Here is a 24302-nt window from a genome sequence, read left to right on the forward strand (position 1 = left end):
CGAGTCGTGGCTGGAATAAATCGTCACAGTGGTCTGGGCCGAATGGAGAAAAAAAGGGAAAGTGAACGTCTCTAATCAGAGAAAACATCACCTGAGTTAGCGGGGAACGCTACAAGCGGAGCTGTGATTGGTGAGTCACTCCTAGAACAGTGCACAGGAAATTATTTTCTAATTTGTCCGTAAAAATTTAGGTCTGTCCGTGATTTTTAGCTCAGTTGTCCAGAAATTTCTGAAGTGGAGGTTGGCAACCCTGGTAGCACTGCACACATTAAACCCGTTCCAGGCTGCCCCAACGTATATATCCGTGACAACTGCACGGGGCATCGATAGTTGTAACGTGTATAGCTGTCATGAAGGGATAATGTTTAGGTGGCCACCTAGAGACCTACGACACCTCTGAGAGAGCCACACGCTTCTGTGCCTAAGGCCTCATTTACACGAGCGTGTGCGTTTTGCGCACGCAAAAAAACGCAGCGTTTTGCGTGCGCAAAAGGCACTTGACAGCTCCGTGTGTCATCAGTGTATGATGCGCGGCTGCGTGATTTTCGTGCAGCCGCCATCATAGAGATGAGGCTAGTCGACGTCAGTCACTGTCCAGGGTGCTGAAAGAGTTAACTGATCAGCAGTAACTCTTTCAGCACCCTCGACAGTGAATTCCGATCACCGTATCCAGTAACCTGTTAAAAAAAAAAAGAGGTTCGTACTTACCGAGAACTTCCCGGCCGTTGCCTTGGTGACACGTCCTTGGTGACGCGCCTCTCTTGACATCTGGCTCCACCTCCCTGGATGACGCGGCAGTCCATGTGACCGCTGCAGCCTGTGCTTGGCTTGTGATTGGCTGCAGCTGTCACTTGGACTGAATTGTCATCCCGGGAGGTCAGACTGGAAGAAGAAGCCGGGAGTTATCGGTAAGTCAGAACTTTTTTTTTTTTTACACGTTCACGTATATTGGGATCGGAAGTCACTGTCCAGGGTGCTGAACCAGTTTAACTCTTTCAGCACCCTGGACAGTGACTGTCTCCTGACGTCACGTACCGGAACATTTTTTGCCGGGTTCGGTCAAAACGAGTTCGGCCGAACCCGGTGAAGTTCGGTTCGGACGGTTCGCTCATCTCTAAGAAACTCTGTTTGGATGTTAGTAAACAGAAAAGCACGTGGTGCTTTTCTGTTTACATTCAGAGTTTGACAGCTGTTGCGCGAATCACGCAGTTCGCACGGATGCGAAAAACGCAGAATTTTAGAACATGTCGTGAGTTTTTTTCAGCGCACTCACGCTGAGCAAAACTCACGGACTGTCTGCATGCCCCCATAGACTTGTATAGGTCCGTGCGACCCGCGTGAAAAGCACGCGAGTCGCACGGACGTATATCACATTCGTGTAAATGAGGCCTAAGACAGGAGATACTGAAGAAACAACTGCTGCCAAGGTGCTTCACCCGTTGCAGCTCAGTGGTGGGCAAGGGGAAACCACTATTAAAAAAAACAAAAAAACGTTGACATCTTGGCTACAGTTTGTAAAAAGAAATGTGGCCTAACCGATATTTTGCTTGTTCCCTTTCTTGTTATCTATTGCCATTTTGCAGAACATAATAACCAATGTAACAATCTCTAGTGTGAACAGACATGTAAGACTGAAATGAGGAAAATATTCAGTAGTGAAAATACATTTAAAAAAGCATGTGTTTGGTTAAATTTGTCGTATGTTGTTCTTCTGTTTAGGTTTTTTATGTCTCCATAAGCTTTTTCTATCCTCTCCATTTAGGCACAGTTGTCATCCACAGAGGAATGTTTACTATCTGTAGTGTGGGCAAGCATAAACATGTGTCAAGCAGACCATCAAGATACAAACATGCAAATTTGATATTGTGAAAGGTTTACCATGGGAAACTAAGATCCTTCACATCAAAAAAAAAATTTATTTTTATTATCTCACCCCTTATTTTCAAGTGTACATTAAGCAGTACCGGATCTCAGAAGCCTGTATGAACAAAATGTCTTGCTCTTTAGGCCCCTTACGTTAATAATCCCACACCAAAAACCATACCTCTTTAAGAAATGAATATGCAAGTTGAAAATCAAATACATTTATTTTTATATTATATATATGAACAAGAATCTAAGGCCTCATGCACACAACCCTGCATCGGTGTCCGAAATGTATCTACATTTTTGCGGATAAATTGCGGACCCATTCATTTCTATGGCCCCATGCACACGAACATGTTTTTCACTAAACCGGTGAAATGTTTTTTTTGTTGTTGTGGATCCGTGAATCCTGATGACACATGGATGCGCAATAAAGGTTTTTGGACCGCGAAACCAACACTTGTCTTGTATATGAGGCCTTAAAGAGGCTCTGTCACCACGTTACAAGTGCCCTATCTTCTACATAATGTGATCGACGCTGTAATGTAGATTGCAGCAGTGTTTTTTTATTTAGAAAAACGATCAATTTTGACGGAGTTATGACCTATTTTAGATTTATGCTAATGACTTTCTTAATGCCCAACTGGGCGTGTTTTTACTTTTGACCAAGTGAGCGTTGTGGAGAGAAGTGTATGACGCTGACCAATCAGTGACCAATCAGCGTCATACACTTCTCTCCATTCATTTACTCAGCACATAGTGATCTTGCTAGATCATCATGTGCAGTCACATACTCCCACACTAACGTTACTGAAGTGTCTTGAGAGTGAATAGACATCACTTCCAGCCGGGACGTGATGTCTATTCACAATCCCGACACTTCGGTAACGTTTGTGTGGGACTCCATGACCGCAAGCATGATCTCGCGAGATCACGATTTAAATGACAGCTTACAGCGAGATCACGCTTGCTGTGCTGTAAATCCCACACAAATGTTACCGAAGTGTCGGGATTGTGAATAGACATCGCGTCCTGGCTGGAAGCCAAGTCTATTCACTCTCAAGACACTTCAGTAACGTTAATGTGTGAGTATGTGACTGCACATCATGATCTAACAAGATCACTACGTGCTGAGTAAATTAATGGAGAGAAGTGTATGACGCTGATTGATCAGCGTCATACACTTCTCTCCACAAAGCCCACTTGGTCAAAAAGTAAAAACACGCCCAGTTTGGCATTAAGAAAATCATTAGCAGAAATCTAAAATAGGTCATAACTCCGTCAAAATTGATAGTTTTTCTAAATAAAAAACACTGCTGTAATCTACTTTACAGCGCCGATCACATTATGTAGAAGATAGGGCACTTATAATGTGGTGACAGAGCCTCTTTAATCTAAACTGTTATCACCTAAGAATTGAGCTGCATCACATGTGTTAAATGGAGGCTGCTGCACTAACTCCCAATGCATCAACTATAGCCTGTTATTGACCCTGAGCAGCAGGCGCCTTTCTACACAGGATTGACCCTAGGTGTATCCAGCTCTGTATATCAAGCACGCCAGGCTAGGTTCACAAAACGTTTGAGAATCCTGTTCAAAGTCCTGATTATAAAATCATGTAAAAAAAAAAAACGGATGTCAAACAGGATGGTTCAACAGGGTGCAGCAAGATACCTATCCTGTCACCATAGACTTGCATTGCACAGAAAAACTAATCTGTCAGGATCCAGTTCAAGAGGACAGGAAATAAGACAGTCTCTGTTAGGGCTTATTCAGACAAGCGTATATCTAGTCCGTGTGACGGTCTTTAAAACAACGGCCGTCACACGGACTCATGTATTTCAATGGGGCCGTTCACACAACCGTTGTTTCAACGGAGCATGTGACGGGTGTGTGATAGAATAGGACATGTCCTATTTTATTGCATGTCACGCAGCCCTCCTTAGACTCTAGTCTATGGGGGATCCGTGACAACGCGTCCCGCACGGGTGCTCCTCGGACGTGAAAAACTGCAGTTTTTCACGTCCGATGTTGGCTACGTTCTTGTGAATGTAGCCTTAATGTCTATGGTTGACAAAACGGATCCTGACGGAAACTTGTAAAACGGAAACAACAGATACTTTTATACGTTACCATCATGTCAGAAGCACATCTCCCTGATGTGCTGCCGACATCGATTTATATTTCTTGCAGCATTGACGATACAATCAGCCGATGAATAAGCGCTTGCTCGTTCATCGGCTCATCGTTGCCCTCTTTACACAGGGCAATGATCGGGAACGAACATTCACATTAACTCTTGTTTGCCCGATAATTGGCATGTGTAAAAGGGCCTTTACACTATTGCACATACTATCAAAACTATTGCACATATCATGAACAACTTTGTTTGCATAATTGAGCAAACTGATTCCATACAATAGGGACAGGATGGTGGATGACTACAACCAAATCACACAAATTGGAATGGTCATTTTTATGAATGATTAATTATACCGCTAAAAGTTATCTGGTCAATTGTCATTGTAGACAGTCTAAAGGCCCTTTTACATCGGCCGACACTCGGCAAGTGCAGCGAGCGCCGATCAACGAGACATTGTTGATCGGCCCTCGTTTGCTCCTGCCACATGGAGCTATGGATGGAGACGAGCGGTCATTACTCCGATCGCTCGTCCCCATACATTATCATGTCGGCAGCGCGTCTCCCTGTTTACACACCAAGATATGTTGCCGACAAGGCATTAGCAATAATCTCTACATATAAATGGGTTTTTAGATTCCACTCCTAAGAGAAATCCTCAACGTCATAGGTCCACACCTCCACCATTGTCCACTGCTCTTCCTAAGATTTTTATTATTATACTACATGATCATTGTTCGTGATTTCGTCCATCGTCCCACTGCCCTCTAGCACAATCGTAGGTCTACAATTTTCAGGGAACACACTTTCATACAATCACAAAACATGGCAGCTCATTCCAACTGGAGTACTGGTATGACTTAACATATTGTGCTTAGCATGAACACTGTAACCAATATGCTTTTTATACATTGGTCACATATACGTATTGTAATCACAGTGAACTGCAATCAGTATTTCCATGTAGTTCCGGCTCCTGAACATATAGTATATTTGCACCCAACCAGGCCGTCCCTTATTTTAATCCTTTAGAAACTCCACAGTTGTTCGTTCACAGTATCACTTGGGACACCTGTCCCAGCATCATCTGTCCTTAGTCTCCCAGCATTCCCAATCCACATGGGAGATCTTTGATGGCATGATTGACATACCTAGCATAGCATTCACAACCCAGCAGAAAAACGCTGCTACAAGAATGAAGCGTCCATGTGACCTCCTCCTATAGTATTTTATATGGATATGTAACATATAGAGTAGCTATGTAGTGTACTGTATATTGTTACTGTGTAGAGATATTGCTTTATGTTAGTAGAAAAAAAAAACACTTCAAGATTATTAAAAAGTGATGAATTAATACATGATTAGAGGTTTGGAGGAAATCAAAATCAAAGAAAGATATCTGTTCTAGTCTGTTAATCTGCACTGAAAATTGTATCATGACCAGACGTACAGTACTTGACACAATGGTGATAGTGCTGTATGTGATATGCTCACTATGTTACTTGATATCTGGATAACAAATATTCCACAATTTAATTGTAATTTATTTATTTTTTTAACATGAGCTTCCAGAGCAAGGCCCAGTGCTGAATATTTAGTAATAATGGGAGAAATTTATTATCACTTGGGCACAGTCCGAATAGTGCGCGAGTCTCCCCCCCCAGTGCAGGGTGCGTCATAATCAACATGAATATAGATTTGGGTGGTTTAAACAACGCCAGGTCGGATCTAAGCAGAAAACTGACAGGAAAGTTTGAGTGCAACTCTGTAGCTCCATTGACGTTGCACGAACGCCATGTTTTTTATGTCAGAAAATTTGCACAAATACATGAATAAATGTGCCCCAATTTATTCATAAGTGGTACCTATAAAAGCAGCTCATTTTAAAAGGTACAAATAAAGATACTTATCTTTTAATGCCTTTCTGGGACATCTACAAGATTTCTTATGTTAAACAAGTCAGCACTGAGAACACCCACAAAACTTTTTTCAGCTTGACAATGCAGCATGAGGGAAGCAGTGATGTCATATCAGCATTAGGCTGGATTCACACGAGCATGTGTGTTTTGCGCACGCAAAAAACGCTGCGATTTTGCGCGTGCTAAAGGTCCGTGTGTCATCAGAATATGGTGCGCGGCTGCGTGATTTTCGCGCAACCGGCATCATGATGACACTCTGGTTTTATGTTTACAAACAGAAAAGCATGTGGTGCTTTTGTGTTTTCATTCATTGTTTTTACTGCTGTTGCGCGAATCACGCACGGCACCCGGAGGTGCTTCCATGTGCTGCGCGTGATTTCCACGCACCCACTGACTTCAATGAGTGCGTGAGGCGCGAAAAACGCACAAATATAGGACATGTCGTGAGTTTTACGCAGCGGACACACGCTGCGTGAAAATCAAGGACTGTCTGCACGGCCCCATTGACTAACATAGGTCCATGCGACGCGCGTGAAAATCACGTGCGTAGCACGGACGTATTATACGTTCGTCTGAATAAGCCCTTACTGTGAGCTCTGCTAGCAATTCTGACACGTCTATAGCTGCTGACAGACAGGGTTTCTCTCATACTGAGTTATCTAACTAATTTGGCTAATGCAGATTCTCAGGTTTAGGGGTTGCTATTGGGTGCACTCGTAAGGACATATCCCTTTTTAATGAGCATCTGTGTCATGACACATACACTAATCACCAATCACAAGTGCAGGGGTGCCACACAAAAATTGCACATGGTTGCGGTCTATCGCAGCCCTTCTCTTAAAAGAGAGAGGCCCCGATAACCATTCCCCGACCCTCCAAACCATAGGCCTAGAGGTTCGAGGATCAATGATCCCCCCTTGCCAAAGCTAAGGGAGACCCAACAACACTCCAAGGCTTCTACCTGGGCTGCCACCCCAGTGTCCACCTTGGAGCCTGTATCTGGTTGCACCTCCCCTCCGAAGAAGGGAGGCCGGGTTGCAGGGGAAAAAGGAACCAGAAGGCCACACATTTTCCCCCTAGACTTTGGAAGGGTCCCAGAAGGGCACCGCATCCAAAAATCCTGTGACAAAATGTGACAAGCACACAGTGAAAAAACAAAATTAAATAAGTGGATGTGCGCTGTGATACAGCCTGGACATCCACCAGGTATGAAAATTCCTCATCTCCCAGCCAGAAGGCCGGGAGAATAAAGGTGTGTGCTCGGAAGTGTGATAGAGGAGTGCGTGCAAGTGTGCCTTCACTCAGTGGGATCCCACCCCCAGTAAGTTAGGGCACCCCAGGGTCACCAGCCCTGGGGCACATAGCAACTCGGGCTTTGAACTGTGATGTATTACTTCAATGTACCAAACTAAACCCTCTTGCCATTTAGGCACATCTTCTACTCAACCTACAGTTCCTTTTGGATATATTCAGATTCCACTGCAGCTTGATGTTAGGCCCAATTGTTTTCCTGGGGGCCTTCCCTGTAATCTTTTAGGCTGGATCACACGCTGCGTTTTTGGTACATTTTTATCATGCATTTTTTGGTTTTGGAAGATGAACGGGTTCATCAACCAAAACAAAAAAACGCATGCTAAAAATGCAACTAAAATGCACCGTGTGAACCCAGCTTTAACATATCATGGTATGGATGTTGCACTGTGGATTTAAGGCTGGATTCACACGAGCGTGTGCGTTTTGCACACGCAAAAAACGCGGCGTTTTGCGTGCGCAAAAAGCACTTAACAGCTCCGTGTGGCATCAGCATATGATGCGCGGCTGCGTGCTTTTCGCGCAGCCGCCATCATTATGACACTCCGTTTGGATGTTTGTAAACAGAAAAGCACGTGATGCTTTTCTGTTTTCATTCATCCTTTTGACTGCTGTTGCGCGAATCACGCTGTTCGCACGGAAGTGCTTCCGTGTGACATGCGTGGTTTTCACACACCCATTTACATCAATGGGTGCGTGATGCGCGAAAAACGCACAAAGAACGGACATGTCGTGACTTTTTTCAGCGGACTCACGCTGAGTAAAAATCACGCACATGTCTGCACGGCCCCATAGACTAATATAGGTCCATGCGACGCTCGTGAAAATCACGTGCGTTGCACTCCATGTATATCCCGGTCGTCTGAATAAGGCCTAATATTTAGGTGAAGATGCTCTTTAAATGGTCCTCTTTGGCCCCTCCCCTATATAGTTCAAGGTACGATAACTTGATAACGTGTCTCCCTAGAATACATTACAATCAAAGAAACCAAGGCACTCAGTATAGTAGGGTGCTCAGGTAGGGTTCAACTCCATAGTATTTTGGAAGAAATTTGCAATCCACAGACTTAGACAATGTGACGTTTCGGTCAAAACAGCATAGCTCCTGTTCATATTAAGCGCAATCCGGTAAGGCTGACTCATTATACCTATGTTTATTTTTTATTTATTTTATTTATATTGTTTTATTCTATTTTTTTCCATGCAGCAGAAAAACTATTTTCTGTTACAGTGTACAACTTTTTCCAATGAATGTTGCTCATATTCGATTTCCTATGTATAATAAGATATGATTTGCAATATCTATAACATATGAGTCGTTTTGTTTCATTTTTTGATCATATATAATGCAGTATGTAGAACATTTGTTTATATTGATATGATGATTTTCATATTAGCTAAAATTTTAATTTTTGATGGTGATGACATGAATATTATTATTGGTTGTTAATAGAACAAACGTCTTTATTAATTTTACAGACTGTTTATTTTGACCGAAACGTCACACTGTCTAAGTCTGTGGATTGCAAATAAAATAATTTTTCAAAAAGAAAGAATTTTTGGAGTGCCAGGTTTTCTTCTAGAATACATTAGTTACTTTTTAGTCAGGACAAATGGTAGGTGAACATTTAGGGGTGAATTTTTCAAAAAAGTTCAAGGCAAAAGTAGAGTAGCTGCCCATGGCAACTAATCAGAGTTCACCTTCCATTTTTCAGAGGTCCTTTGCAAAATAAAAGCAGCAACCTGATTGGTTGCCATGGGCAACTACTCCACTTTTCCTTTGCACCGGTTTTGAGAAATCTGCTTATTTATCAAAACCGTCTAATAGTTAGGCCTTCAATTCAATGGGGCTATTCAGACATGCGTTGTTTTTCACGCAGCGTTTATCCGCTGCGTGAAACTTACTGCAGGTCCTATTTTTGTGCGTTTTTGCGCACCACGCAGTCCATTGAAGTCAATGGGTGCGTGAAAACAAACGTACAGCACACGGACGTCATCCGTGTGCTGACCATGATTCACCCACCAGTTGCTAAAGAAATGATGAAGGGGAAAAAAACACCTCCATCATTTTTTTCTTTTGCAGACGTAAAAAACGCATGAATTACGCACGGAAAAAACGCATGGTACACGGATGCCAGACGGAACTGCAATGCAGGAAAAACGCTGTGTTTTTTATGCGCGCAAAACGGAAACGCTCGTGTGAATCTAGCCTTAAACTGTTCGTTAAGCCCATAACAATTAATCAGAGCTCAGCTTTCATTTAAACTTTTCTGGAAAAATAAAAGCTGAGCTGTAATTGGTTGCTATCGACAACAATGACAGTTTTACTTTTAGACAGTTATGATAAATGAGGCCCATTATTGCTGTAGTTGTTTTGACCACGGAATATATATTTGAAGCTTCCACAAAAACCAAGATGAAATACTTTAATCCACAAGTAAATCTAGACACAATCCACTGCAGTTCCACAGCCAATGCATGTGAATGGGGCATAGTGTGGACTAATGAGTGAACCTGATTTTATAATCCACATTCTTGGTGGAGATGCCGTGCTGAAAAGCCACGGATTCTCCCATTGAGCCTCAATGCAGCTAATCCATGTGTCAATCCATGTATATCCACAGTAGAATTTGCTTTTACAAATCCTCATGTATATAGGAAACCGTGTGGATTGTGGTTTATCTCACAAATAACCTGCATGTCCCTTGGCCTGCATGTGCAATGATAACAGAATTTACTATTCAATCAAAGGGGTTTTACCATCGATCACATATATTACCTATTCACTGCATAGGCGATAAATGTGTGATTGCTTTGGGCCCACTACGAAGACCCCCACCCATGGGGGTCTTGGCCCTGACCGTTCAGACATATATGACCTGTCCCGTGGATACTGTATGTGATAAATCTGATTGGTGGGAAAACCCATGGACCTGCACTTGTTTGGTATAACTGGTGGATACTGGTGAATACAAGAATCCTGAACTATCGACAGTAGGAATGGTTTACTGGAGACGTATCTATTTAAGAGTTAAATGGGTTTTCTGGTTTCAAACACCTGTTTTTAAATATTTCATTAGGAAATGTTAAATGAATAGGTGGGCCATCCTCGTTCAGGAGCCTAATCTAATATTCAGGGAGGATAGCCAATTCAAAGAACCTCTTGCTCTGGAGGACCTGGAAATTCGGCAGAATTTACAGTAACAGCAAAGTGAATGAGATTTAGAAAATCTCATGCCCACACTGCGGAAAAAAACCTCAGCGAAAACGTTCATAAATTGACCTGCGGCGAGAATCTTGAATCCCCAGTATGTCTATTTATGCTGCGTTTTTGTTGGTTTTCTATTGTGTTTTTCTCTATTGAATTCAGTGGGGATGTAAAACCCAATAAATACCCGTGCTGTGACATTTGCAGTGGGATTGCAGCGATTCCGCCTGAAAAATCAAAACTTAGAAGAAAAAAAAAAAGCTTATACTTACAACCCGGGCGTTGTCATAACGATGCTTTCTTCTGTACTTCTTCCAGGCCGGCCTCCTGGGATGACGTTTCATCCCATGTGACTGCTGCAACAAATCACAAGCTGCAGCAGACACAAGGGCTGCAACGTCATCCCGGGAGGCCGGACTACACGTCAACGAAGGGACGCGTCTCAATAACTACGGCCAGGGTAAGTATGAACGTTTGTCCTTTTTTCTGGCGCTGCTTTCCGCAGCAGAAATTACGCCCAAAAAAACAGAATGTGCTGCGAGTTCTATGTCGGATAGCAGGATATCCAAACCATGGGAACCCGGTCAAAGATGGGCATCACTTTTAATTTAAATGGGAAATGTGTAATGCTTTATTTCCCCTATGGTGGCGCTGCAGGGAAATTGAACACTTACTGCGAGGTTCTCCCAAACAACAGCTGTTGGTCTCAGTAGCGGGACATCCGTAATCATCTTATATCATCAGAGGATCCCTTTGAATAAAGGATTGTCAACAGTTTACCGCTTAGGCTTGCTTCACACAGGACCACAGCATGCTCGATCTTTTTGTATTTGTCAGGTGGAAAATTCTGACTACTGAGCACCAGATTCTATATTATAACTCTTATGGTAAGAATAAAGACAAGCTGTATACTTGTATGTTTGATTGAATCTAATAAGCAACTGATATGGCAGAAACTGTAAACTCGTGGTTGGCATAATTGGAGGACAGACTCTCAGAAAAAAAATTCTGGTGAGCCAACACTGGTGCCAGCAACTATAGACTGTAGGAGGGACACATCTCAGGCTTAAATCTTGTTTGTACTTGTCAAGTGGCCAACTTTCTAAATACCAGGAGCCAGATCCTGTGTGATGCCTATTATAGTAAAAATAAAAACAAGCTGTGTGCTTTTTCTTTTTTTAAACTAAGCTTACAATTATACTGATATGACAGTAGCTATAAACTCTAGGGAAAGACACTGAGTGCTGGCATTAAATAGCGGCGGGAAGCTGCGTGTAGTTTAGACTTCAATCTGAGTTTATAACAGTCGTGTTGATGCATCAGTAGATTAGACACTGTCTCACCCTCTGGGATTCATCTTCTTACACAAGATTTCTGTTTTATTTTTCTCAGCCCTGACGCCACCACACACACACACAGACATTCATTCATAAAGCCAAGTCTCAACTCTTTTAGAAACTTGTGTTTGAGTCATTTACATAATGAAACCTCTGAATTTAAATGCCAGAAAAATTAAGTTTTAGGACCAAAGCCATGTAATCTGCTATCATCTCATGACCTGTAACAGGTAGATCATAACTTTTTTTTTATTTACTTACCGTATGTTTTTACTGCCAGGCCTGGGTTAACATTGTTGGAAATGTATTATATAATGTAATATCTGATTTTTTTAATATTAAAGGGAAGGTGTCACGAAAAAAAAATTTTTTATATGTTATTGCTTTTAGTATGTTATTAAAATACATTTTATTTATTTGTGTTTTTGTGTTTTACTTTTTTCTTTCTTTTACTCCTCTATGGGGGCTGCCATTTTTTTTTTCATCTTTATATGTGTTGATTAACGACACATACAGAGATGGAATACGGCACATACATCCCCATAGAGAATGCGAACGGGAGCCGTTCCATTCACTATAGCGTACGCCGTCTGTGTGGGAACGGCGCATGCGCCGCTCTCACACAGTCCAAAAGGAAGGTCTTCGGCAGAGCGACATCCAGCGCCATTTTCATGTGGACCGGAAGTCGCGGCCGGACAGTAAGATGACTACTTCCGGTCGCGGCTTCCGTCCATATGTTCAGAAGGAGCTAGGACTAGGAACGGAGGCAGCGGCGACAGCTACTGCGACGGCAGGAGCAGGTAAGTTATGTTTGTGTATGTGATGTGTGTGTATGTTCATGTTCTACTGTCTGATTACCACTGTATCTAAACCTCCTACACTGTGCATTCACTCAAAAAATGGCGGCACACACTGTAGGAGGTTTGAACATTCAACCCCTCCTTTCTCCTGGCACTAGCCAGGATAAAGGAGGGGGGATTGTTTGAGGACGCTAGAGCGAGTGTGTCTTCTCCAATTTTGCAGCATAAAGCAATGAGGTTGCTTTACCACATGCCAATGCTGCAATTTTGGGAATTGCTCCCTCTAGTGACCAGCACATGGAAATGTTATAAATTAGAATCTAATTTATAATATTTCCTGACTTGTGAAAACATAAAAAAATTAGAACAATGTGTAATCATTTATTGACTAACAGTTTAACTAAAAAAATATATATATATTTTTCTAGCGACACATTCCCTTTAATAGGAGGTTTCTATGATCTACAGTAAGTGTCACTTTGACTGCAGGGACCATAAGCCCAACCTGTAAGTTGCCCTCCCGCTCCCACCAATAAAAACATAACTTTTAACTTTTGACGGATGGAGGTCGGTCACAGCTTTATTATTTTTTTTGTTATAAATTCTCCACATAATCATTCTTTGATATTATACCATAAATAAGGAGATCTGAAGCGGTGTGACTTCCACCCGACTCTCGACGGGCAAATCCGCTTTCAGCTCCACCACCTCATTGATTCTCAGACTACCAGCTGTGACTTGATAGTAAAGTGTCAAATAGCACAAAAACAGACAAACAATTGTAAACAGTACATCATAAATTGAGTACATAAGTGCAATCACATAGACATAAAGAAAGGTGCGGGCAATTCCAAAGAAGGTAGCTGAAAGAGGAAGAGCCTCAGGTAGCCTTCTCTCAAATTACAGTGGGAGGAATCATTACTTTCAATGGGGGGGGGGGGGAGTAGGGTGTTTTATAATACAAATGGCCCATTATCATCTACTATCCCCCTATGATTTTGGTATTGCCCCTTATGGGAGGATCAAAGGGTGGCACAGAGCAAAGGAGAGCTGTAGAGCAATTAGCTCTGTATAAGCAATTGAAACATGTCTTCTACAGTCAGGAGCACCTTCCATAACCGGTTTGGTGTCCCACAATAGTGTTATTAACCCCTTAAGGACACAGCCTTGTTTTGGCCTTAAGGCTCAGAACCCATTTTTGAAATCTGACATATTTCACTTTATGTGGTAATAACTTCGGAATGCTTAAACCTATCCAAGCTATTGTGAGATTATTTGCTCATGAGACATTGGGCTTTATGTTAGTGGTAAAACTTGGTCGATATATTCAGTGTTTATTTGTGAAAAATTGCAAAATATAGAGAAAATTTAGAAAAAAATCCATTTTTTTTAAAATTTAAATGCATCTGCTTGTAAGGCAGATGTTTATACCACCCAAAATAGTTACTACTTAACATTTCCCATATGTCTACTTCAGATTTGCATCATTTTTTGAACATTCTATAATTTTTCTTGGACGTTAGAAGGCTTAGAACATAAACAGCAATTTCTCATATTTTTAAGAAAATTTCAAAAGCCTTTTTTTTAAGGTACCTTTTCAGTTCTGAAGTGGCTTTGAGGGGCCTATGTATTAGAAACCCCCATAAAACACCCCATTTTAAAAACTAGACCCCTCAAAGTATTAAAAACAGCATTTAGATTTTTTTTAACCATTTCACAGGTATTAAAGCAAAGTGGAGGTGAAATTTGCAAATTTCGTTTTTCTTGCTGAATTTCAATTTTGTTCCGTTTTTTTCTGTAACACAGAAGGTTTTACCAGAGAAACACTACTAAATATGTATTGTCCAGATTCTGCAGTTTTTAGAAATGTCCCAAATGTGGCTCTAGTGTGCTCGTGGACTAAAACACAAGCCCCGGACCAAAGAAGCACCTAGTGCATTTTGGGGCCTCTTTTGGATTAGAATATATTTTAGGCAGCATGCCAGGTTTGAAGAGGTGTTGAGGTGCCAAAACAGTAGGATTCCTCCAAAAGTGACCCCATTTTGGAAACTACACCCCTCAAGGAATTTATTTATGGTTGTTACCATTTTGACCCCACAGTTTTTTCACAGCACATATTTGAATTGGGCTGTGAAATTAAAAAAATGACTTTTTTTCCAATAAAATGTCATTTTTGATCAAAATTTCTTATTTTTACAGGGAAAAAAACCCCCATTTTGTTGCCCAATTTGTCCTTAGTACGGCAATACCCCATTTGTGCTGATAAACTGCCGTTTGGGGCCATGGGAGGGCTCAGAAGGAAAGGAGCGCTATGTGTTTGTTGGAGTCCAGATTTTGCTGGATTGGTTTTCGGGTGCCATGTCGCATTTGCAGAGCCCCAGAGGTATCAAAGCAATGGAAACCCACCAGAAGTGACCCCATTTTGTAAACTACAACCCTCAAGGAATTCATTTATGGGTGTTGTGACCATTTAGACACCACAGTTTTTTCAAAGAATTTATTTGAATTGGGCTGTGAATTAAAAAATTTTTATTTCCAATAAGATGTAGTTTTGGCTCAAAATTTCACATTTTCACAAGGAAAAAAAAACCCCATTGTGTTGCCCAATTTGTCCTGAGTGCGGCAATACCCCATTTGTGGTGATAAAATGCCGTTTGGGCCCATGGGAGGGCTCAGAAGGAAAGGACCACCATTTGGCCTACTGGGGATTTTCTGGTGCTAAGTCATGTAATGCAGAAGCCCCTGGGGTACCAGTACAGTTGAAACCCCGAGAAGTGACACAGTTTTAAGAACTACACCCCTTAAGGAATTCATCTAGAGCTGTAGTGAGCATTTTGACCCCACAAGTATTGTGTAAAAGATAATGCGCTGCAGATGGTGCAGAGTAAGATTTGCAATTTTCTATACATATATGCCATTTCAGTGTCCGATATATTGTGCCCAGCATGTGCCACCGGATACATACACCCCATAAACTGTAATATGGGTTCTCCCAGGTATGGTAATACTCTACATGTGGCTGTTAACAGCTGCCTCGGCACACGGCAGGGCTCCGAAGGGAAGGACCACCATTTGGCCTACTGGGGATTTTCTGGTGCTATGTCATGTATGCAGAAGTCCCTGAGGTACCAGTACAGTTGAAACCCCCCGAGAAGTAACCCTGTTTTAAAAACTACACCCCTTAAGGCATTCATCTAGAGGTGTAGTGAGCATTTTGACCCCACAGGTATTGTGTAAAAGATAATGCGCAGGGCTCAGAAGGGAAAGATGAGGGGGATAAGCTGCGCGGAGTGCATAAGGATAAGTAAAACTGGGGTAGATTAAAAATCAAGGGATGTGTGATAAATTTTAAAACACTCTTTCATACAGAACCCTGGTTTTTTGGGACACGTGTCGCATTGATGTATTGTGTCCTTCCTTATCCCCCTTTTATAGCAGACTTTGCACCTCTTGACTTTTTCCTTTCTTGGCAGTTTTGGGAACTTCTCCTGGAAAGTGTTGCCCTGGTACGATGCGTGTGGCCCCGCTTCCAGAAGTAAAGATTAGGTTCTTTATAACCACCTCTTGAAATTCCAGGAAAGTTACCCTCTGGCCTGCACATCGATGTAGCACGTACGCATTGTACAATGCCATCAGTATGATGTTCACGGCCAGCTTCTTATACCACACCCTCGATTTCCGCATGGCACTGTAGGGCTTCAGGACTTGATCTGACAAGTCCACCCCTCCCATGTACCGCATGTAGTCCAGGATGCAGTCTGGTTTGGGGGTTTCTGTACTGGTACCTGTTTCTGGTACGTTTGTACTGGTGTGGCCATGTATTGTTGTCAATACAAGGACATCTCTCTAATCCATGTACTTGACACACAATATGTTGAAGCTAGGATGTGCCCTGCTCTCACCCCTTCTGAGTGTTTGCCCAAGCAGAGTCTTAGGGAGGCCTCTCAGATTTCTTCTAGCAGTGCCGCATGCCACAGTACTTCTGGAAGCGAGGCACTTGAAGAGTGGAACGCTGGTATAAAATTTATCCAGGTAGAGATGGTAACCTTGGTCCAGCAGTGGGTGCACCAAATCCCACACAATTTTTGCATTAACTCCCAGTAAGGGGGGGCATTCTGGGGGCTGAATACTGCTGTCCTTCCCTTCATGTATTCTAAATTTGTACGTATACCCTCATGCACTCTCGCACAGCTTATATATCTTCGCGCCATACCTTGCCCTCTTACTCGGCAGGTACAGGCGGTATTGAAGCCTCCCTTTAAAATGTACCAAGGACTCATCAATAGAAATACACTTCTTAGGGGTGTATGCTTGGGCAAACCAGGCACTGAAATGGTCTAATAGGGGTCTCAGTTTATACAATCGGTCAAAACTGGAGTCATCTCGGGGTGGGCACTGCTCATTATCAGTATAATGTAAGAAGCGAAGTATTGCCTCATAACGCATCCTGAACATGGCCATACAGTACATCGGGGTGTGGTATAACATGTCTGTGCTCCAGTAGGTCCTAATGGACGGCTTTTTCAGAAGCCCCATGTTCAAGTGAAGTCCCCAAACATGCCCAACTCTGCTGCGTCTACAGGGGTCCACCTGTGGGATTGGGCATAAAATGATGTGGGGTTCTTAGTAATATACTGTTGGGCATATAAATTTGTCTTGGAGACCATAAGCTCTATAAAGTCATCAGTGAAGAAGAACTTGAAAAATTCCATTTCACTGAGCCCTGCAGTATTAAATTTGATCCCCGGGCTGCCCGTGTACTCAGGGATTTGGGGCTCATAAATGTCTGTCGTGGGGGTCCAAATGGGGTCACTTCGCTTGGGGGTTTACACTGCAGAGGGGTCACTTCGCTTGGGGGTTTCAACTGCGGCGGGGTCATTTCGCTCGGGGGTTTCCACTGTAGTGGTGGTCCTGGGGCGTCTCCTAGGGGGTTCCTTTTCTTTATCACTGGATGAGGAGGTTGATAAATAAAACAGAGTCTCACCATCCGACGAGCCTTTTTCGGAGGCAAGTAATGAATATGCCTCTTCGGGAGTAAATGTCCATTGGGACATGTTTGTTTGCTTCTCTAACTAGGAGCAATAGGCTGCTACCTAAACTAGCAAAAAAAATACATTGTGTTTTTATAGAACGAGGAGGCTTCCCTGAAACTAAACCTAACTAGCGCGAGGGTTCCTAACACTAAACCTAACTAGATTTTATTTGAACTTCCTTGAGACTAAACCTAACTACGGCGACTATTCCATGAGACTAAACCTAACTAGATTATTTCGAGCTTCCCTGACACTAAACCTAACTATGGTGACGGATTCCTGACGCTAAATTCCCTGACACTATACCTAACTACGCTTTTTGATGGTTCCCAGACACTAACTAACCCTAATACTAAAATAACCAGTTAAATTTTCTAAATTGTGTAGACTAGCTATTATTTATTTATTTATTTTTTATATATATTTTATAAATATAAAAATAATATAAATTTGGTCCTGAAGACTAAGCAGTGGTCAGTGATAGGAGATCACTGACCAAAAACGTGTGGGAAACACAAGGAGGTAGGGTACAGGAGTGGGTAGTGGATGGGGGAGGTGGGAAGCAGAAAAAAGTTTTTTTTTATTATTTTTTTTTTACTTTTTCCTGACTTTGCACTTCTCTCTCTCTTCTAATAACCGCTCTGAACGCCTCGCTATCTCCAACAGAGGCCTTCAGGGCGGTTGCAGCAGGATGTGATGTCAGGGAGAGGAAGTTTAGAGACAGATCACCGCTATTGGTCAGTTAGTCACTGACTGAACAATAGCGGCGATCGAGGGGGTGTGACCGGCGTATTGAGCTGTGATAGCCTGCTGTACGAAACAGCAGCTGTCACAGCTCGTAAACGTGCTGGTGGAAAATGGCGATGCATTTTCCCCGTGATGTATTATTCCACTGAGCGCGAACGATGCGCTCAGCATGACGGAATAGTACGTCACTGAGCGCGAAGGGGTTAATAGATAAATGGAGATAAGTGGAAAATACTTGTAGAGATGTATCTTGAAGTTCTTTAGCCCAAGTGCAACATCTGTAACAGGCCCCCACCTACTATGTGCCTTTTATAAAATCAGTTCTTATGTAGCAGAGGGGCCCTGTTACAGCTGCTTCCTTTTTACCCCCTATATGTCACGTTGGGTGCATGGACCCACTGGGCCGTACCGCCTTGACGGTATGGCAGCTGGCCAACAGGACGCAGGTCACAGTCTATAGTTCGTTTAGTGTACCTGTGGCAGCTCGGACAGTAGCAATGACAGGCTCGGCTGGGCTTAGGCAGCAGGCAGACATCAGGCGTGGCGTAGCAAGACAGGTGTGGAATACAGCACAGCACGACTACAGCTCAGCACGGCACTTGACTAGGTAGCACAGGATACAGGTACAGGAACGGGGAATACTGGGAACTGGAAAACACCAGGAGACCATTTGCTAGACAAACTTAGGGTACGACAACAATACTCAGGCAAGGGAGGAAGGGGCTGAGCCCTTCTTATAGTCCAGAGTACTCATGGGCTAATTTTAACATTAACTCATGCCCGTTCTTAAAGGGCCAGCGCGCGCACCTGAAGTTAATGTTAAAATTAGCCCTACTGGACCCGGCCGAGGTAAGCGGAAGTGAGCACTGGCGTCTCCTGAGGAGGAGACCTGGGCCAGCGCTCGCAGACCCATGGCTGCGGCCTTCAGAAGGTGAGTGAACCTGAAGGCCCGCGGCCTTGGACATGACATGACAGTATCCCCCCTCTTACGCCCCCTCCTCTTGGGGCCAGAGCGAGAGAGAATTTTCTTCAGAAGGGTAGGAGCATTGAGGTTCTCCTCTGGCTCCCAGGACCTCTCTTCAGGACCAAACCCCCTCCAATCCACCAAATAAAAAGTTTTTCCTCTTACTTTCTTGGTATTTAAGATCTCCTTAACCTCAAAGGTGTCTGAAGGGCCGCTGGAGACAGACGCAGGGCTAGGAGTCTTGGTATAGTGGTTCAGAACTACCAGCTTCAGGAGGGAGACATGGAAGGAGTTGGGGATCTTGAGGGCAGGAGGCAGGGTTGATCTGCTGCTGGATCTCGAAGGGTCCAAGAAACCTGGGAGCAAATTTTCATGATGGCACCCTCAGTCTTATATTCCTGGAGGACAGCCAGACCTTCGTGCCAGGGAGAAACTGAGGAGGTTCTCTTCTCCTCGTGTCTGCCTTCCGTTTCATGTGGTCGACTGCCAGTAGGGCAGTACCGCCTTGACGGTATGGCAGCTGGCCAACAGGATGCAGGTCACAGTCTATAGTTTGTATAACGTACCTGTGGCAGCTCGGACAGTAGCAATGACAGGCTCGGCTGGGACTTAGACAGCAGGCAGATGTCAGGCGTGGTGTAGCAAGACAGGCGTGGAATACAGCACAGCACGACCACAGCTCAGTACGGCACTTGACGAGGTAACACAGGATAAAGGATACAGTTACAGGAACGGGGAACACTGGGAACTGGAAAACACTGGGAGACCATTTGCTAGACAAACTTAGGGTATGACAACAACGCCCAGGCAAGGGAGGAAGGGGCTGAGCCCTTCTTATAGTTCAGGGTACTCATGGGCTAATTTTAACATTAACTTCAAGTGCTTGCGCTGGCCATTTAAGAGTGGGCACGAGCGTGCGCGCGCACCCTACGAGACCCGCCTGAGGTAAGTGGAAGTGAGCACTGGCGTCTCCTGAGGAGGAGACTGGGGGCAGCACTCGCAGACCCATGGCTGCCGCCGTCAGGAGGTGAGTGAGCCTGACGGCCTGCGGCCATGGACTTCACACTATAGCTATTCTGAATACTTCTTGATTTTATATATATATATATATATATATATATATATATACATATATATATATATATATATATATATATATATGCTTGAGAAAGGTCCTATAGCAGGACGGAAACGTTGCAGCTGTTGACTGAATAAATCACATACTTTTTGGAACCATCAGAGTGCTGTGGGATTTCTTTAGTTTATGTCTTACAATCCACGGATCTGGATTACCTGCTTGCACCCATTACCATGTTGGAATCTGTCGCAGAGTGCTGCTTATCTCTACCTATATATATATATATATATATATATATATATATATATATATATATATATACATATATATATATACTGTACTGTGCAAAAGTTTTGGAAGTTATGGAAAAATGCTGCAAAGTAAGAATGCTTTTAAAAATAGAAGTGTTAATTGTTTTTTTATTAATTAACAAAATGCAAAGTGAATGAACAGAAGAGAAATCTAAATTGAATCAATATTTGGTGTGATCACCCTTTGCCTTCAAAACAGCAACAAATTCTTCTTGGTACACTTGTAAAAAGGCATAGATTTTGTAGGATTATAGTCAAGTGTGTGATTAACAAATTATACCAAACAGGTGATAATGATCATCATTTTCATATATAGGTTGAAAAACATTAACTGTAATAGAAACAGCTGTGTAGGAGACTTAAAACTGGGTGAGGAACAGCCAAACTCTGCTACAAAGGTGAGGTTGTGGAGGACAGATTAATGTCACAGGTCCACCATGGCAAGACTGAGCACAGCAACAAGACACACGGTAGTTATACTGCATCAGCAATGTGTCTCCCAGGCAAAGATTTCAAAGCAGACTGGGGTTCCAAGATGTGCTGTTCAAGCTCTTTTGAAGAAGCACAAAAAAACTGGCAACGCTGAGGGCTGTAGATGCAGTTGTTGGCCAAGGATACTTATGCCAGGAGACTAAAGACACATCATGCTTACTTCCCTTTGAAATTGGAAGATGTCCAGTAGTGCCATCAGCTCAGAACTAGCAGAAACCAGTGGGACTCAGGTACATCCATCTACTGTTTGGAGAATTCTGGCCAAAAGTGGTCTTCATGGAAGAATTGCGGTCATAAAGCCATACCTTCCATGTGGAAATAAGGCCAAGTGACTCGGCTATGTATGAAAACATAGGAACTGGGGTGTAGAAAAATGGCAGCAGGTGCTCTGGACTGATGAGTCAAATATTTGAAATATTTGGCTGCAACAGAAGGCAGTTTGTTCGCTGTAGGGCTGGAGAGCGGTACAATAATGAGTGTCTGTCTGCAGGCAACAGTGACGCATGGAGGGGGTTCCTTGCAAGTTTGGGGCTGCATTTCAGCAAATACAGTTGGGGATTAGGTAAGGATTAATGATGTCCTCAATGCCGAGAAATGCAGGCAGATACTATTTCATCATGCAATACCATCAGGGAGGCGTCTGATTGGCTGCAAATTTATTCTGCAGCAGGACAACGACCCCAAACATACAGCCAAAATCAATAAGAACTATCTTCAGCGTAAAGAAGAATAAGGAGCCCTGGAAGTGATGATATGGCCCCCACATAGCCCTGATCTCAACATCATCAAGTCTGTCTGGGATTACATGAGAAGACAGAAGTATTTGAGGAAGCCGACATCTACAGAAGATCTGTGGTTAGTTTTCCAAGATGTTTGGAACAACCTGCCTGCCGAGATCCATCAAAAACCTGTGTGCAAGTATACCTAGAAGAATTGATGCTGTTTTGAAGGCAAAGGGTGGTCACACCAAATATTGATTTGATTTCAGTTTCTCTTCTGTTCATTCACTTTGCATTTTGTTAATTGATAAAAAAAAACTATTAACACTTCTATTTTTAAAAACATTCTTACTTTGCAGCATTTTTCTACAACTACCTAATACTTTTGCACAGTACTGTATGTATATATATATATATATATATATATATATATATATATCGAACTTGCCGACAGTCCCGATTTTGATGGGACAATCCCACAAACTGGACCACAAAACTAGCAATGTTTATGCAAATTTTCTGGAAAAGTGGGCCTTTTCAGGCATTTTAGGGGCGTTCCTAGGTGGGACTTAAAGTGTTCTGATTTGGGGGATTTAATGTTGGTAAGTATAATCCACGCTGTGTAACAGCTGCAGTCATATGTAAACAATATGGCTGCAATAATGCCCAATAGCCTCGTAATTTAAAGGCCTCTGAACTTGCCTATAAATGCTTATACAATGTGCAGATACAGCCTATGGACAAGAGTAGAGCTGTTTCTGGGGAAAAATAGAAGACCCTCTTTTCTAATCCTGGACAAACCCTTCAAGACACAAAAAAATAATCTTACAGTGTCTGCTGTGTGGACAGGAAGTCAGTCTCTATTTATTCCTATGAGGGCAGATTCAGACGAACGTTGCGTTTTTGCGCGCGCAAACAACGCTGCATTTTGCGCGCGCAAAAACCATTTGACAGCTGCGTGTGTCATCCGTGTATGATGCGCGGCTGCGTGATTTTCGCGCAGCCGCCATCATAGAGATGAGGCTAGTCGACGCCCGTCACTGTCCAAGGTGCTGAAAGAGGTAACTGATCGGCAGTAACTCTTTCAGCACCCTCGACAGTGAATGCCGAACACAATATAGAGCAACCTGTTAAAAAAAAAGAAAAAGTTCGTACTTACCGAGAACTTCCCTCCCGGCCGTTGCCTTGGTGACGCGCCTCTCTTGACATCGGGCCCCACCTCCCTGGATGACGCGCCAGTCCATGTGACCGCTGCAGCCTGTGCTTGGCCTGTGATTGGCTGGAGCTGTCACTTGGACTGAATTGTCATCCCGGGAGGTCAGACTGGAGGAAGAAGCCGGGAGTTATCGGTAAGTTAGAACGTCGTTTTTTTTTACAGGTTCATGTTTATTGGGATCGGTAGTCACTGTCCATGGTGCTGAAACAGTTTAACTCTTTCAGCACCCTGGACAGTGACTATCTCCTGACGTCGCGTACCGGAAATTTTTTTGCCGGGTTCGGCCAAAACGAGTTCGGCCGAACCCGGTGAAGTTCGGTTCGATTGTCCGGGTTCGCTCATCTCAAAGACACTCCATTTGGATGTTTGGAAACAGAAAAGCATGTGGTGCTTTTCTGTTTACATTCATCCTTTTGACAGCTGGTGCGCTGTTTCCGTCGGTTCGCACGGAAGTGCTTCCGTGCGACCTGCGTGGTTTTCACGCACCCATTGACTTCAATGGGTGGGTGATGCGCGAAATACGCGGAGATATTGAACCTGTCGCGTTTTGTACGCAGCGAACAAACGCTGCGCACAAATCACGCACTGTTTGAACTGCCCCATTGACTTCTATAGGGCTGTGCGTGGCGCGCGAAAAATACGCGGCCTGCACGCACGAAAATCACGCTCGTGTGAATCCCCCCTTAGACTCACGTCGCGGCTCTTATAGGAATAAATAGAGGGACTGACGTCCTGTCCACATGTCAGACGCTGTAAGATTCAGTTAGTCAGATGTGTCCGAATGGCAGCCCGGAACGTAGGCTGAAACTAAAAGATAAAGCCATAGGTGAGTTCTCTCACCAGAGTATCGTTTATGCCACCTCAAATACAAACAGGGGGGGGGGACAATTTATTTTTTGCTGGGAGTGCTTCTTTAACCCTTTCAGGATACAGCCTGTTTTTGCCTTAAAGTTGAAGCCGATTTTAATCAAATCTGAAATGTGTCAATTTATATGGTAATAACTTTGGAATGCTTTTACCTATCCAAACGATTCTGAGATTGTATTCTCGTGACATATTGTACTTTATGTTAGTGAAATTTTTTTTACGATAAATTCAATATTTATTTGTGAAAAACACCAAAATGTTGAGAAAATTTGCAAAAATTAGCGCTTTTCTAAA

The 24302-nt window shown here is 43.1% G+C and overlaps 1 long non-coding RNA gene across 1 annotated transcript in view; it reads left to right on the plus strand.

The window, feature by feature from the left end:
• LOC142760802 (uncharacterized) overlaps positions 1-24302 on the plus strand; it is a 37331-nt gene continuing 13029 nt past the window's right edge. The window contains exon 1 of the long non-coding RNA XR_012883406.1: positions 1-130. This is a non-coding gene — a long non-coding RNA (uncharacterized LOC142760802). The remainder of the gene's footprint in view (positions 131-24302) is intronic.

Source organism: Rhinoderma darwinii, chromosome 4 (genome assembly GCF_050947455.1).
Source record: "Rhinoderma darwinii isolate aRhiDar2 chromosome 4, aRhiDar2.hap1, whole genome shotgun sequence".
Taxonomy (NCBI): Eukaryota; Metazoa; Chordata; class Amphibia; order Anura; family Rhinodermatidae; genus Rhinoderma; species Rhinoderma darwinii.